Consider the following 17252-nt stretch of genomic DNA (forward strand, 5'->3'; position numbering starts at 1 on the left):
CAAACAGAGCAGTCACATGGGGTGATGCACAACTCTAACTACAGCATCGTGGGATCCTAATCACTCTCCTGGCCTCTGAGGATGCGGTGCACACATCATAAACACAGAGACACGCACTCATACACAAGTACCTCCAATACAGTGCACACATGCATAAACACAGAGACACGCACTCATACACAAGTACCTCCAATACAGTGCACACATGCATAAACACAGAGACACGTACTCATACACAAGTACCTCCATTTTAGTAGTATGCAAATCTCCTTTTATTCTTATCATTGAAAATGAGTTTCTTATTTGCTGGTTTTCTTGTTTTTGTTAAAAGATGAGAACAAGCTGGGCGTGGTGGCACACACCTCTGCAGCACTTGGGAGGCAGAGGCAGGTGGATTTCTGAGTTTGAGGCCAGCCTGGTCTACAGAGTGAGTTCCAGGACAGCCAGGGCTATACAGAGAAACTCTGTCTCGAAAAATAAAAAAAAATTAAAAAAAAAAAAAAGATAAGAACAATAGTCAGGTGGTGGTGGTACTCTCTAATCTCAGCACTTGGGAGGCAGAGGCAGGCAGATCTCTGAGTTTGAGGCCACAAAGGTCTACACACTGAGTTTCAGGATAGCCAGGGCTACACAGTGAAACCCTCTCTCAAAGAACCTAAATAAATAAGTTCCCTCAAACTTTATTATATGTTTTATTTGCATGCCTACTTTACATACTTGCATACTTAGGGGTACAGAAAAGTTTCTCAGGTGAAAAGAAGGCAAGAATGGGGAAAGTTTAAGATGCCCTAACATGGAGTTTACTAAGGCTCGTGATACCAAAAAAATCTGATCCAAACTGTTCCTAAAAGCGATGGCTGAGTCCAGAAGACTGACAACCAGTATGTTGTGTTCTCAGTGTCAGTGGGTGGTCACGAAGGCTGGTGCTGGGTGGAAATACAGCTGACTGATAGTTCTTTTACTCAGGCAGCAGGAAGAAACCAACAGCTGCTGAATAGGGAGTCATGTTGCCCAACCCCACTGTCTTTAATAACTTTTTTTTTTAATTAGAACGAACACTTACTATAAGAACACTAATAACCCTAATAGTGCCTTTCAGAGTTCCAAAGTGCCTAAGAGCATTCAACATCTCTCTGTGCCCCAGGAAGAAGCAGCCCCCCTCATCTATTGCACAGAAACTCTGGTGATGCTGTGAGAATTAACACTCACTTGGGGGGGGGGAGTTACAATATAAAGTAATTAAAAGCAGGAACTCTAAATTGTTTGAGCTGGAATTACCCTTTGCCTTTGACTGTTTCTAAGATTCTGGACAAGTTCTTTAGTGTGCTGGCTAGTGTCGTGTCAACTTGACACACAAACTAGAGCTATCAGGAAGGAGAGAACCTCAATTGAGAAGACATCTCCATAACATCTAGCTGTAGGGCATTTTCTTAAATTAGTTATTAATGGAGTGAGTGGGGTCATCTCTAAACTGACGGGCCTGGGTTCTCTAAGAGAGCAAACTGAGCAAGCCGTGGGAAGTAAGCCAGGAAACAGCCCCCCTCCATGGTGTCTGCATCATCTCCTACTTCCAGGTTTCTGCCCTGTTTGAGTTCCTATTCTGACTTCCTTTGGTAATGAACAGCAATATGGAAGTATAAGTTGGATAAACCTTTTCTTCTTCAACTTGCTTTTTGGTCATGGGTGTTTCATCACAGCAATAAGAAACACTAAAAAGTCAAGTTGGTATCAGTATAATGGGGTATTGCTGTGACATTCCTGACCGAATACTTTGGAAGATAGTGGAAGGACTTTGGAAACTCATGCTAGAAGAGCCATAGAGCATTGAGAGCTCAGTGGAATGTTCTTTTGGAGCTTGGCAGATAAGAACGTTGAGAGCAGTGCAGAAGATGGAGACCTGGCTTGTGGAGTTTCAGAGGTAAGTTTAAGGACTCTGTCGGGGCCATTTGCAATTTCAAATTAAGATTCTGTTGTCCTGGTCAGTTGAAGTGGCTAAGATTAACAAGAGACCAGAACCATTGAAGGGAAACCTGGGTGTAACAAGGACAATTGATGCTGGTTAGCTATAGCTAAGAAATTAGTGGTGATTAAGAAGAAACCAGCATTACTAAGATGAAATCTGGAAAGTGTTTCCTAAAGTCCAGTGAAACTGTGTCCCAGAGATAGCCACAGTTGTGTGTCATGTTGACAGCTGAACTTGGGTAAGTGTAAGAGTCACCCAGGTGGTACTGGCTTTGAAGGCATAAAGGGATTATGGAGATCAGCTGAAGTTTGGCACTGAGAAAGGCCTGGAGAGGCCATTGGTGAATGTGGGGTCTCAGGGGCAGTTGAAGGTCTAGTACTGAAAGGGTCATGCAGAGTTGAGGCCTGGCACCAGAAAGAGAGCCTATGAGAGGTTATTGGCGAAAGCACAGCCCAGTTGCAGCAAGGGGCTCAGTACCACCAAAAGTAGCAGCAGCAGCGGAGTAGAGGTAGCCAGAGGCTGGAAGACAAGCTATGTGTGCTGCAGAGGGCACAGCTGGAAAAGTGACTCAAGCTCTTTGGAGGAGCCCAGAAGACCTGGAGTGAATCCCAGATAATTGGACATTGAGTTATTTATACAGTTGGGATTTGGTTTTGCTTAGTTCAGATTATAACTGCGCTCTGCTTCTTCTCTCTTGAAGGAGGCATTTGATTTAATTTTGATTTCTACAGAAGTCCTTGAATTTTTAAAAGAGGCTTTCGATTTTTAGACTGGATATTTTAAAGAAGCTGTAATTTTAATGTGTTTAAATTTTAAAGACAGTGAGACTTTTAAAGTTATTTGTGTTTTTAATAAGATGTCTTGGGGATGAAGATAGGAAAGTATGGCTTAATAGTGATGTGTTTGTGTATCCGATTGACAAGGGGTCAATTGTGCTGGCTAGTCTTATGTCAACTTGACACACAAATTAAAGTTATCTCAAGGGAGGGAACCTCAATTGAGAAGATGCCTCCCTAAAATCCAGATATAAGGCATTTCTTAATTACCTAGTAATGGAGAGGAAGGCCCAGCTTATTGTGGGTGGTGCCATCCCTGGGCTGGTGGTCCTGTGTTCTATAAGAAAGCGAGGTGAGCAAGCCATGAAGAGCAAGCCAGTGAGCAGCACCCTGAGCCGAGCAAAACCAAACTCTTAAGTGTATAAATAACTCAATATCCAATTATCTGGGATTCACGCCAGGTCTTCTGGGCTCCTCCAAAGAGCTTGAGTCACTTCTCCAGCTCTGCCCTCTGTAACACACATAGCTTATCCTCTAGGTTCTGGCTACCTCCATGACCTGTGCATCAGTTCCTGCCTCTAGTTCCTGCCCTGCTTGAGTTCCTGTATTGACATCCTTTGAGGATGAACAGTAATACAGAAGTGTAAGCCTGATAAATCCTTTCCTCCCCAACTTTTTGGTCACGGTGTTTCATTGCAACAATAAAAGCCCTAAGTGTATGCTTTGGGGCTGCAACCTCGGGGGAATAGAGATGAGTTGATAGTGTAGAAAACTAGAGTAAAGCGAGGTGGAAGAGGAAATACCAAGAAAAGGCTTGCATGTTACTATGTTTCCTTTTGCTTTAGAAGTTGTAGGCTGTGCCCATGTTGACCCTCAGATTTCTCCTCCCCCCACTCCTATTTTTCCTACCAGTGATACATTGTAGTCTCCATTTATAAAACTTCTCAAATGTATGTACTTAGTAAATACTTGAATTTTTATTGTTTTAAGAATGAGAGGGGGTGGGTAAAGCTTTAATCCCAGTACAAGGAACACAGAGGCCAGTGGATCTTTGTGGGTTCAAGGCCAGTCTAGTCTATGTATTGGATTCCAGGCCATCCAACAGGGTACAGCCCTGTACTAAAAGAAAAAGAAGAAAGAGAAGAAAAGAAATCTCTGCTAGAATAGGGAATAGACAATTCTGTCAATTCAGAGGATTTAAAGTCTCTCTTCAAGAGACAAAATCCTAAACAAATTAATAGTTTCACACACTGATCGGTGCTGTCTGAGGACTTGACTGTTTAGTAGGATTCTAGAAAGTGGTGACTTTTAAAAGGTGTTTCAAACAGAAAGAGTTTGCAATGACCAAGATAAGATCGGCTCATGTGGCCAGGGGACAGCAATTGTGTCCATACACTTAGTTCATTAGCTTTCGTGATAGCCAGCAGACTGAGGGACACAGTCTCTTTGAGCTCTTTAATGACAGATTCATATTTGTAGAACAGTTTCACACACTGTTGGGTAAGCTAGTCATTTGAATATTTGGCCTCTCACTCAGTAATTTCTCTCTTTTTTAATCTTTGTGTGAATGTGTGTGAAAGTGCATGCCATAGCACGTGCGGAGGTCAGAGGACAATCACTCATGCCATGCCTTCCTTCTCATTTGTTTGAAACGTGCTCTGCTGTTATTTGTCCCTCGATATGTATCCCAGGCTAGCTGATCCAAGAGCTTTTAGGCCTTCTCTCATTTCTGCCTCCCATCTCGCCGTATATTCTGACATTGCAGACACACGCAGTTCTGCATAATATGGCTTCTGGGAATCCAAATTGGGTCCTCTGAATTCCACTGCAGACATTTTACTCATTGAGCCCTTGTCCCAGCCCATGTGATTTTTCTTTCTTTCTGAAATAAAACAGACTTTTATAGACATCTATTCTTTCCTGCAAGGCAACTTGGTAGTAGGAGAAAATTGTTTTGTTTTACTTTGTTTTGTTTTGAGTCACAGTTTCATTATATCTCAGGTTAACCTGAAGCTCGCTGTCATACAGGGTATGGGTAGCCCAGGATAGCTATAAACTCATGATAATCCCCCTGCCTCAGTCTCCCATAGACTGGGATTATAGACATGAGCCACTATTCCCAGAGAAGATTGTTTTTATTAACTGTGGCAGTTATTGAACTTTAATGTTTAATTTAATGCCAACCATTAAATTTCTTCAAATAGGATCATACTTTGTTTTTAAACATTTTTCTATGTTAGTACACTGTAGCTGTCTTCAGACACACACCAGAAGAGGGCGTCAGATCTTGTTACATGTGGTTGCTGGGATTTGAACTCAGGACCTCTGGGAGAGCAGTCAGTGCTCTTAACCGCTGAGCCATCTCTCCAGCCCCATACTTTAACTTTTTATTGTGGAGTGTGGTGGTTTGAATAAGCATGGCCCCAATTAGGTTCATATATTTGAGTTCTTAGCCAACCAGGGAGTGTAAAGATTTTGAAGGAGTGAAGGAGTGTGAAAAGATTAGGAGGTATAGCCTTGTTGGAGTAGGTGTGTCACTGGGGGTTCCTCATGCCAACAATAGATCCAGTCTCTTTGTCTCTCTCTGTGTCTCTCTGTCTCTCTGTGTCTCTCTGTCTCTGTGTGTGTGTGCGCGCGCGTGCGTGCATATCTGCCTACAGATCAGGCTGTAAAGCTCTTAGCTACTGCTCCTACCAGCACACCGCCATGCTCCCTGCCATGATAATAATGAACTAAGCCTCTGAAAGTGTAAAGAAGCCCCCAATTAAATGCTTTGTTTTATAAGAGTTGTCTTGGTCATAGTATCTCTTCACAGCAATAGAAGAGTGACTAAGACATGGGGTTAGCTGGCAGCAATGCACATAAATGTCGAGAGAGTTGCAAGGTAGGCAATCTAATGGCCTTTGTAAAGGTCATACCCTGATTGAAGAAGATGGTGACTGTCAGTTAATGTAACAAATGTTTTGTAGCTGTGATTAACTGGAATTCTGAGGTCCATGAACTATCCTGGATTACCTGTGAGCAAACAAGCCTCTTGTAGTTACAAGAGTCTTTAATAGAGGAAGGCAGGAAAAGGAAAGAGACTAGGCCATGGTTGTGATAGGAGCTGAGATCCAGAAAGAACTGTCCAGTCGGCTTTGGAAATGAAAATGGTTTCTAAACAGAAGGTTGCCTTATGAATATCTTTTAGAGCTCTGATCACCAGAGTTCTAAACTGTTATGTTGCTCAGAGCAACCCTTGAACCCTTGAATTTCTGGTAATTTGCTATAGTGATGTCTTAGCTTAGACCACTGTGATAATACGCCACGGGCTGGGTGGCTTATAAACAACAGAGATTTGTAACTCACAGTTCTAAAAGCTTGGATGCTCACAATCATTGCAAAGCCAACTTGATGTCCAGTAAGAACGTGTTTCCCAGCTTGCAGATGGTGTTCATCTTGATCCTCACACAGCAACAAGGTACAGGAGTTTGGAGGTCTCTTACAAGCACAGTATCCCACTCACTAAACCTCTTCTCTCATGTCCCAAACATCTTCTCAAGCCCACTTTCTCAAACCATCGAATGGGGGGAGGGGCCAGGATTTCAACACACAAGAATTGGCAGGTGGGGCAGGGGATGAGTAGTACAAATAGCTCACCTACAGCAAGAAGCAGAAAGTCTGTTGTCAGATAGCATAAAAGGTGTGTACTGAAAATGGAATTTCAGATAAATACATTATTTTGTTAGTGTGTATGTCCAAATGGTCCCAGATATTACAAAACATATGCTAAGTTGTTGGGAGCACAGCGTGAAGGTGTGAAGGTCTTTGTGTCCACAGTTCTCCAGGGAAAACCAGCAGTGTTGTGTAAACAGGGTTGTCCTCTCAAAGGAATAGATATGAAACCTGTTCTTCCATCCAACAAGCTGAGAACTGGAGATGATCTGTGGTGTCTATCTATTGAGCCAGGCCATAAGCTCCTACAGCCAGAACTGAAGGTGGCCAGGAATCTAAATGTCCTTTAGGGTCAGGGTCTCCCCCAAGCTCCCACAGCCAGGACCAGAGGTAGCTAACAGCCCAGAAGACATCCCTATCTGTATGACCACACTAGGCCAGAGCCTTCCCGTAGGCCCTTAAACTAGTACAGTCAGCCTCTTTCTAGAACCCATCTTCTTAGACGAAATGAGTTTCAATATAATTATGATTCCTTGTACACCAGAGATTGTATTATACCAGGAAACTTTTTTTTCCAGCTTATACTGTGTTTAAATTAGTTGGGAATAAACTACCTGAGACCAGACTTCCCAAAGTCTTGGTCCAGGTTGAAGAAGTCAATCTGACCCGATTTGCATTTCTACCTCCTTGCTGTTCACTTTCCTTCCTGCCATGACCACTGGAAGGGTCCCGGATACAAAGTTGAAATGTTTTATTTTATTTGAAATTCAAATGTTACTGAACTTTTCGTAATTTTTTTTTTTGCGAAATCCTGAACTAATATAATTTGCTTATAGATTAACTTCTGAATAAATTGTGAGAACTAGTTTTTGTTAAATAACCCCCAGATCCCATTCCAGAAGAAACTGAATTAGAAACTCCGAGAGTGAGACTTAGTGGTCTGACGGTCCCAGCCTTTATTTAACATATTGTAGTTATTCTAAATCTACCTATTCTAAATATTCTCATTGTTCTAGATCAGAACCTCTATTCTAAATTTCTTGGAAAAAAAAAAATACAGCCAGTCTCATGAAGCTCTCAGTGCCCGATCTGCTTTGGACAAAATTATGGCAGATGTAAGATCCTCTTCCTCTTCCCAGTGGGCGTTAGCTACTTACAGAATCCCAGAATTAGAAGGGATCAGAAAAGCACGATGAAATTCCCTCTGTGTGGTAGGCAGGGTAATCTAACAAGCACGATGAAATTCCCACTGTGTGGTAGGCAGGGTAAATCTAACAAGCAGGATGAAATTCCCTCTGTGTGGTAGGCAGGGTAAATCTAACAAGCAGGATGAAGTTCCCACTGTGTGGTAGGTGGGGTAATTATAAAAAGGAGGATGAAGTTCCTACTGTGTGTGGTAGGTAGGGTATCTATAAGAAAAAGAAATGCTTTTCTTAAAACATTTCCAATTCACTCTTCATTCATATTTTGTGACCTTCAGTTACAACTTCATCTTGAAGCATATTTAACATTGTGATTTTTTTTTAATGCTAAATGTTAAGAGCAATTTTAGGTCTTCACTGGTATGGTGGTTTTAATATGCTTGGCCCAGGGAGTAGCACTACTAGGAGATGTGGCCTTGGTAGAGGAAGTATGTCACTGTGGGGGTTGGCTTTGAGACCTTCCTCCTAGCTGCCTAGAAGCCAATTTTCTCCTGTTGGTCTTCGGATCAAGATATAGAACTCTAAGCTCCTCTGGCACCATGCCTGCCTGCACACTGCCATATCTTTGATGATAACGGACTGAACCTCTGAACCAGTAAGCCAGACCCAATTAAATGTTTTCCTTTTAAGAGTTGCCTTGGTCATGGTGTCTCTTCACAGCAATGGAACCCTAAGACACTGGAAATTACATTCTGTTTATTCCCTGCCACAGCCTTTCTTCACACTCAACATCTCCTCCAGTGCTGTATTACTTACAACAAACCAGCATTCATTACCTGTTTTATAAGTATGTACTTTACAAAACATAGAGAACTTGAGTAATTTTCCCATTTGAAAAGCTAGTATGTGCAGAACCAATATTTATAACCATATAGCATATTGCCAGCTCCATTCATAGCTATACCCCATTACAGGATATTTGATCACTGTGAACCCTGAGATTGTGTTGTTGTCTGGGAAAATCTGTTTCTAGTTGTGGAGTGGCTCAACCTTAGCACACACCTTTAATCCCTCTGGGTGGAATACAGACATGCCCTTAGTACACACCTTTAATATCAAACAATGAAAGTAAAGTTAGTTTATAGAAGGAAGCACCCATGTGTAAAAAGGATGTCTAATAGAGCGGCAGACAAAGTGACAAATCAGAGAAAGATTTGGCAGAATAGGATCTGCCCAAACTCTCATAAGAACAGAGAAGAAAGAGAAGCTACTTAAGAGAGAGCAGTGCAGGAGGAAGGAAGCAGTTTTATAGGGAGAATTTTACAGGGACAGGTTGACGAGAGAACAAGCTAGACTCAGGTGAAGACAGAATGAATCAGAGGATGAGAAGGAGCCAGAAGCTTAGATGGAATTGCCAAAGGTAGTTTGAGACCAAGCAGAGCAAGTCAGTCAGAGGCTGAGAAAGACATCAGATTGAATCAGTCAGCTTGGAGAGGAGTTTGAGCCAGAACAGCTGAGTTGAACCAGCCAGCCAGAGATCAGAAAGAACTAGAAAGGGCAAGCTTATTCAGCAGTAAGTCTCAGAGCCTGAAAACATTCTAGGCCTAGATTAGATTGTATAAAGGCCAGGAGCTAACAGGACTAGGCCTAGATTAGCAGATGGAGACAGCAAGCCTTGGAGAAAACAATTACATCAGGCAAATAAAAGTTAAATTTACATACCCCATCTTCCATCTTCCATGGGAACCCACTTTCAGCTAAGTGTGTTTTCCACGCCTTTACTATCAAACCAGGTTGCTTCCTATCTATACTGGCTGGTTTTATGTCAACTTGACACAAGCTAGAGTCACCAGAGAGGAGGAAGCCTCAATTAAGAAAATGCATAGACAAGATCCAGCTGCAGGCCAATCCCCTGTAGGGTATTTTCTTAATTGGTGATTTATGGTGGAGGTTCCAGACTGTTGGGGGTTGAGCCATCCCTAGAATGGTGGTTTTGGATTCCATAAGAAAGCAGGTTGAGTAAACCATGAGGAGCAAGCCAGTCAGCAGCACCCCTCCATGGCCTCTGTATCAGCTCCTGCATCCAGGTTCCTGACCTGATTTCCTTCAGCGATGGGTTATGATCTGGAAGTATGAGCCAAATAAATCCTTTCCTCCCTAACTTAATTTTGGTTAGGAAGGAAGCAAGAGTATCACATGGTCTCACAGCAATAGTAACCCTGACTAAGACACTATCTTCTAATGTGAAGACTTAAGCACCTCTCATTTGATTACTTTGCCATCTCACAGATAGAGAGAGAACCAACTGCTGTCATTAGGCTATTCAAACTCAATTCACATGCAGGGCTCCCTGGTGCAGAAACATGACAAGGTTTAATGTGGCCCAACGCATAGGCAAGGAAGAGCATAGCACAGGACCTTCACTATAAGAAACGGAAAGATTGATCTTCAAGCTCGGTGGACTCTTAAAAAGGTGTTACACAGTGGTGACGACTCCATTATATCTAACCTGTTGGGATGCTGAACTGATGTCATCCATCAACTGGTTGTACAAACTAGTGATGTAGCACTGACTTTGTTTCACCTCTTCTTAAAAGAAGCAGATGTGGGTTTAGAAGCTGCAGCTTCAGCATAAGTGGGACACCATCAGACAACTCGGACTTTTAGTGAATGTCAGTGGGTTGCCAAGGTCATAACATGGGATCGTGTAAGCCCCATCTGTCAGCAAGCAAAGCAGTGTTATATTGCAAGAGCATACCAGTGGCTTGTAGCCTCTAGAAGGGTCCCTGAGACTCCCACCTTTGAGTATCTAGGGCTACTATCATCTGTTTTTTCTGGAATAACTTTCTTCACCCTTCTGCGGATCCCTTCTCACTGTTGGCTGACCAGGTGACTTTCCCAAGGTCACACAGCTCTTTTAGTCAGAATTTTAATGCAGGCTCTCTGGCTTGCTTCTGGTCCATCTTCTGAAGCCCTCTCTCCTATGACTCTTGCTAATAAGGGTTTCCATTTCACAGATAAGTGTGTTTTACAAAAAGGGTGCCTGAGCCCATGGTATGGCCCAGGACACAATATGACAGCTTAAGAAATAACTGTGGAATGTTTGGCTTTGCAGAATTATATCCTTAGGAAGGAAAATAAAATACATGTTTTGTTATAACAAAATAATTATTTGTTTATAATAACTAACTAGTTGTTATATATTATGGTTTAAGGTTCCCTGTGTGTGTGTTACATCAGCTTTGCAAATTAAAAATTTTGTAAAACTAATTTGATTTTACTTGAATATTAGATTATCTGGCAAATTTGGCTTGGACTGAGCCCATGCTTGCTTCTCATCCAGTTCGAAGAGCAGGCAGACCATATTTTGGGGAACTTGTTTTAGGATATTCTCCAAACACAGTAAAAGGGCTCCCCCCCTCCCCTTTTAGTTTACAGTTTTGATGCTTCTGGATATTTGGGGACTTCTGTTTGCCTCCAGATAAAATATTATTTATATGCATAAGTAATGAGGTCATAAGACATTTTCTTCATAAGTTTAACTTTTTCTAAGAGGAACAAGATGATGGCACAGCCCCGAAGAACATTTAAATATACAACAATCAACTGGTACCCATTTGAAGCTATAACTCCATCAAACTGTGGGGATGTGCCAACACAAAATTAGAACATCTGTTAGCAAGAAAAGTTCCAACAGGAAAATGTAGGTAGGACATGAGTCATATGGTATGACATGCTCGCCCTGTAAATAAATCCTATTTAACTAAACCTATGTTTGGAAGGAGTTTTTTGTTTTTTATTTTTATATTTATTTATTTATTCGTGTAAAAGTGCTACATATTTAACCCACTGACCTCTAGTCCTCTTACATACTTGAGCATCTCAAGGTAATAGACTTTGGGAATGTAAGTCATCATCCTTGTAGAAGCCTTTGCTGCCACCCATGCTTTCTTTTCACAAGTAATTTGCAATCATTAAAAGCCAGCAAAGAATTAAGCCATGTGTGTTTTCCTTTCATTGTGTTGTTTTTGTTGTTAGTGGTGGTGGTGGTGGTGGTGTTCAGATGGTATGGTCTGACACCAAGGCTAGTATTAAAGGCTATAAAATATTAAAATGTGGAGCCCTCCCTTACCAATATTGTTGTTAGGAGGTCAGCCTTAAATTCCACAGTGCTGGCTGGTCAAACTAGCAGTTAACAGAGATAGCATTTTTAAAATGATGTTTTAGCTCCCACTGGGCATTCCAGCCAACAGCCTGAATCAGGAACCACTGGGAAAGGTCTGGCTTTGGTTCCAGAGCTGCGAATCACATCCCACACTCTCTTCTCCCTTCTCTTCTGCTTTCAGAGTATGGAAAGGTCTCAGCTGAGTCATGGAACAGCTACAAATGATGGAGGCACCCAGAGAGAAGCAAAGCCAGCTCTGTGATCCTGAGGCAACGCTAACAAGGTATGGTGCTCATATCAGGCTGTGTCCCTGTTGTGTCTGCAGCTCAGACTGAGCTTGCCTCTTGCTGTCAACGAATGAAAACCTGGTCTTTCTTACTTGGTTTTTCTGTCTCATGTGCCTTTGATGACATTTCCTCTCCTTTCTTCTAGGGGCATTGTAGTTTCTCTCACTTTTCCTTTACTCTTTGGCCATTTCTTTTCTGCATTCTTTGGGGATTTTCTTCTTCACAAAGTGACCAGGATGCAATAGCTCTTGACCTCTTAGCTGAACTCTGGATGCTTCCAGATGTCCCATGGGTATTTCTAGTTCTCTTTAGCCACGTGGACTTTGATATATTCTCCACAAACTCGTCATCCTTTGTGTCCCATCTGGTGAATGCCAACACCCTCAGAAGCCAGTTTTTATACTTTAATTTTCAGTTCCTCCCTCACCACACTCCCCTTTCCCTCATTAATCCCGAGTCCAGATGACTAGAGCCAGGCTGGTGACCTAAGACCTATAAATTGTTCAGAACTGAGACACTTCATATAATTTAAACCATCCTAAGCTATCTAACCATTCAAAATGTGTTTCACAAGCTCTTCTACACAAAGAGCTGTCTTGGGCATATTAGTTGATAAACAGGTTTCCCCAAAGGAACTCAACGCTGCTTTCCACAAGGAAGGGCATCAGGGCTCTCTGATCCTCCCTGTTCTAGAGACAGCTGCATCTTATGCAGTGCCTGTGCCAGCATCATCCCTTAGACACGATAGTGAAGGTTAGAGTGAACGGATTTAACCTGATTACCAGGGCTGCCTTCTCATCTGCAGTTGGCAGAGTGGAGACCGTTGCTCATCAATGACCCCTTTATTGACCTCAACTACATGGTCTACATGTTCCAGGATGACTCTCCCCATGGCAAGTTTAGTGGCAAAGTCAAGGCTGAGAATGGGAGTCTTGTCATCAATGGGAAGCCCATCACCATCTTCCAGGACAACTCTGGCTTTGTGGAAGGTACTCATGACCACAGTCCATGCCATCATTGTCACTCAGAAGACTATGGACGGCCCCTCTGGAAAGCTCTGTCATGATGGCCATGAGTTTACCCAGAACATCATTCTTGCATCCACTGATGCTGCCAAGGCTGTGGGCAAGGTCATCCCAGAGCTGAACGGGAAGCTCACTGGCATGGCATGATCTCCTACCCCCATTGTATCCATTGTGGATCTGACATGCCGCCTAGAGAAACCTTCCAAGTATGATGACATTAAGAAGATGGTGAAGCAGGCATCTGAGGGCCCAGTGAAGGGCATCCTAGGCTACACTGAGGACCAAGTTGTCTCCTGCGACTTCAGTAATAACTCCCACCCCTCTGCCTTTGATGCTGTGGCTGGCGTTGCTCTCAATGACAACTTTGTAGAGCTCATTTCCTGGCATGACACAGAGTTGCAGACCTCGTGGCCTACATGGTCCCCAATGGAGTAAGAAACCCTGGCCCACCCACTCCAGCGAGGACACTGAGAGCAAGAGAGAAGCCCTTGGTTGCTGAGGAGTCCCTGTCCCAACTCCGTCCCCAAGATCTCCCTCACAGTTTTCTATCCCAGACCCCCACATTAATGGGAGAGGTCTAAGGAGCCCTACTCTTTTTAATACCACCAATAAAGTCTGCTGCACCCACAAAAACAAACATAAAACAAAACAAAAAAGAAGTAGATCATGTGTATTCATTGCTGAAGTGGTTTTAAATGGGAACACTCAGGTTTTATCCTGAAAGAGACACATGCTAGTGTATTACCATTGTGTAAGCTAAATTCATTGCAGTAAGTACTGAGAAAACTGATACATAAAATTCAAACCAGTGAGTGAAAGCACTAGAGTGGTGAGATATCTTTGTTTTTGATATTTGTAAAGCAGCATAGTAAAAATCAGGAAGACACAAGATCTGCTTAGCAAGAATATAGCTGCTTGAAGGGAATATTTGGCTTATTATCTGAGTATACTCAACAGCCCTGGGAATTGCAGATGGGTGGCTTCCCTTTGTGGTTGCTTCTTGTGAGCTTATACATGCTTTGTGCGGAGGGAGGGTACATGTGTGTGTCTGTGTATGAGGATGTGAGTGTGTGTGTGTGTGTGTGTGTATGTGTAGATCAGAGGTCAACCTTGGGTGTTGCTTCTCACGAGTTGACAAGACTACGTGACCAGTGAGCTCTAGGGATCTGCTGTTCTTCACTGCCCCAGCAATGGAATCACTGTCAATGCCACCACACCTAGCTTTTAAGTAGGGACTGGAAGTTGAGCTCAGTCCTTTCACTTCTCGAGTCCCTACAGACCTGTTGTGACTGTAGACTTACAGCATTGGTTAGCAAGACTTGACTCTGTCCCAGCAAACTGATGGTTGGTGAGCTTACTTGCACTGTGGAGTCCTGAGCTTAGCCATATAGCCATGCACTCACACTTGGTGATACATGGTGGCTATTGAAGAGCCTCCAGGGAGTTCAGAAGCACACAGAGAGATGCTTTCTGGGGTCAAGCTCACCCCACTCTCTCTGTGGGTGTTGGGAAACAGCTGGAGAGAGTTCGGGCCATTAGCAGGAAGCAGGCTTGATGTCAGAACCCTTTTGGCAAGGAGCATTTGCTGGTCCCTGTATGAGGAGTGCCAAGATTTTTTTCTGAACTGCCAAGAACAAGTGTGGGTGGGTGGGAGAACAGAGGCAAAAAGAACACCACAACTCCATCTTTGACCATGAGTGGGAATAAACAGAGGATGCCCCCAGAGATGGGACACAATCGTTGATGGCTTTGGGAGGGAAGACATGACCCACAGTGGGTGCGTTACAGACAGGGAAGGCAAAAGAATGGCCAGACCATAGACGCTCAATGATAAAGTCCCCAAGAAGCCAAGAGCCTCCTCTCACTCTGAGCCAGCTGGGAGAGGGAGGCAGGGCTGCCACAGCATTGTCTACTAAGCAACTGGCCTCTGCAAGAGTGGGAGGTGCTCTTTGTGGCTGATCCAAAAATCTCACCGAGGACTATCGAGAGGTGTATAAAACTGAAGAGACCACACATTTTCCTGAGGACACCAGGGACCCAGCCCAGAGGGCTGATGTTCTCACCCTGTGCTTACTCAGGACAGCAGGAGCCCAGCATTCAGGAACTCAGTGGGACAGCTCTGCACAATGGCAGGGAATTCTTTGGAGACAGGAACGGCACCCTGAGTCCGTGAGTCCACTAGGAAAGACAAGACTGGCTGCTGTGAACCCCAAGACGAGACTTGCCCAGTGACAAGGAACCCCTGAGAACAGGCTCTCAGGACCATGAGGTTGAACTATGTCTTGCAACAAGGAGACACCAGCAAGTCTTTGCAAGCCTCCAGCTCTTTCTCAGTTTCATAGCTTCAGATCTGAGTGTTGCCTGAGGCCTCATGGGCTGTGCCCTCTGGGCAATCTACTCTGAACACACTATTAGACAACTTCCTCAGATGAAGGAGAAGCTCTGACTTTAAAGCAGGATGTGGGACACAGTGCTGCCAGCAGATGCCAGGATGCTCATGATACACACAGTGGAGCTCTGAAGGGTTTCCTCAACCAGATGTCAAAGGGGCTGGGGCTTTTGGGCTACTGTCTGGAGGAGTTGGAAATGGTGTGGCCATCAAGGTGAAAACATTTGAAGCTGAAAAGGTTTAGAACAGAAGGGAGAGGGCCCCTCCCATCCTCCAGCTTCCTGGGCCCCCACGTCCCCACTCTCAATCCACTAAGTGCTAGCATACTGAAGCAGAAAGACAGGAGCAGCCCAAACTGACAAACCCACCCTCATTCTACCAAGGCTCCTTGGTAGGATGGCTGAGAATCTCCTTTTTGGGAGCTAAGAAGAGAGATGAATAGAGTGGGCCATGGAGACAGTCTTCCATATGTCCTCAAATTTACAACCTTCCTGCCTCAGTCTCCCAAGTCCTGATATCCTAGGCGCAAATCACTACAACCAGTTGTATTTTTTAAAGTGATTTTATTCCTTCTCAGTGAAGACATAAACATCACACTGTTTGAAGCCTATCATTATTTGTTCAAAACTTCAATAAACTTCTATTTCTTCTTCTGTTTCAACTGCCATTACTCTTCCTATTTCCCCTTAGTGTTTTATCCTAATGCAATATACTTATGCTGAAAATATCTTACTAGTTAATCTTTTTTTAAAACCTTTTTTGTTTTGTTTTGTTTTGTTTTGTTTTTGTTTTGTTTTTCGAGACAGAGTTTCTCTGTATCGCCCTGGCGGACCTGAAACTCACTCTGTAGACCAGGCTGGCCTCGAACTCAGAAATTCACCTGCCTCTGCCTTCCAAGTGCTGGGATTAAAGGCGTGCGCCACCACCGCCTGGCTTTACTAGTTAATCTTATCACAGTTCATTATGATCATAGTCAGTGAACATAGCTACAAAACAATTTCTATTGTACTGACTTTCTGTTTCAAGCACTAGTAACCTACTTTTGATTGAAACGGCAGAAACTACAATCGTAATGAATAATCACGATGACCGCTAAACAGCACGGATAACACAGGAAACACGAAGCAAAGCTTCCGGGAAGTCTCAGATCCAAGAGCCTGCGCACCCGGACTCTGTCAAGCTCAGCCCACAGAAGGGGTGTGTAGCTGCATGACCCTGTTTATGCAAATCTGAAAAAAGAGGAAACTCCTTCGGCCAGGATAGTCAAGGAGGTGGGCGAACTGCGTTAGAATAGGCAGGCAGCCAGTGCTTAGTGAGGCTATCAACAAAGCCATGACCCAAAATAAAACTTTTATTCATAAACTTTCTTTTATTTGTAATGACCTGAGACTTCATAGGAGGAAAGATTGACTTATGCCTGGTCTGGTTTGCAGACAGGGCAACTGGGCAAAGAGAGAGTTGGAGCCCCCAGTTCTTAGGAATGAAGCCAAGGCTTCTAGTGCTCAGACAGGGAGTCACCACCTTCTAATGGGAAGTAGTGTCTAATGTTATATGCTTCTTGAAAATGCTTCATATTCTGGGGTGACAAAGTTCTCAAAGTTGTATCTACAGTAATAAATTTAAACAAATTTCATATTTCCATTAGTAACCTTCTAGTAAAAGTATTACCTGTACTAATAATTCACTTAAAACATACAATTGTTTTTACAATTACTTTTATATGCATTTCATAACTGGAGAGTACAGCCAGCATTGTTGCAAAACTTATCTCACAACTTAATTTCACATTATAAAAATAAATTGCAGTGTGAAAAGTAGCTTTAGATATACTGTCACTGTGAGTGAGCTAAT

The 17252-nt window shown here is 43.2% G+C and overlaps 1 long non-coding RNA gene across 1 annotated transcript; it reads left to right on the plus strand.

Annotated features, from left to right (window-relative positions):
• Positions 1 to 6039: 6039 nt before the first annotated feature.
• LOC110290585 (uncharacterized) lies at positions 6040 to 16891 on the plus strand. The gene is made up of 3 exons (XR_002377460.3): positions 6040 to 6199; positions 11882 to 11983; positions 16460 to 16891. It is a non-coding gene; the product is annotated as an uncharacterized LOC110290585 (long non-coding RNA).
• The last annotated feature ends 361 nt before the right edge of the window (positions 16892 to 17252 follow it).

Source organism: Mus caroli, unplaced genomic scaffold (assembly GCF_978045245.1).
Source record: "Mus caroli unplaced genomic scaffold, Mus_caroli_1 scaffold_3, whole genome shotgun sequence".
Lineage (NCBI taxonomy): Eukaryota > Metazoa > Chordata > Mammalia > Rodentia > Muridae > Mus > Mus caroli.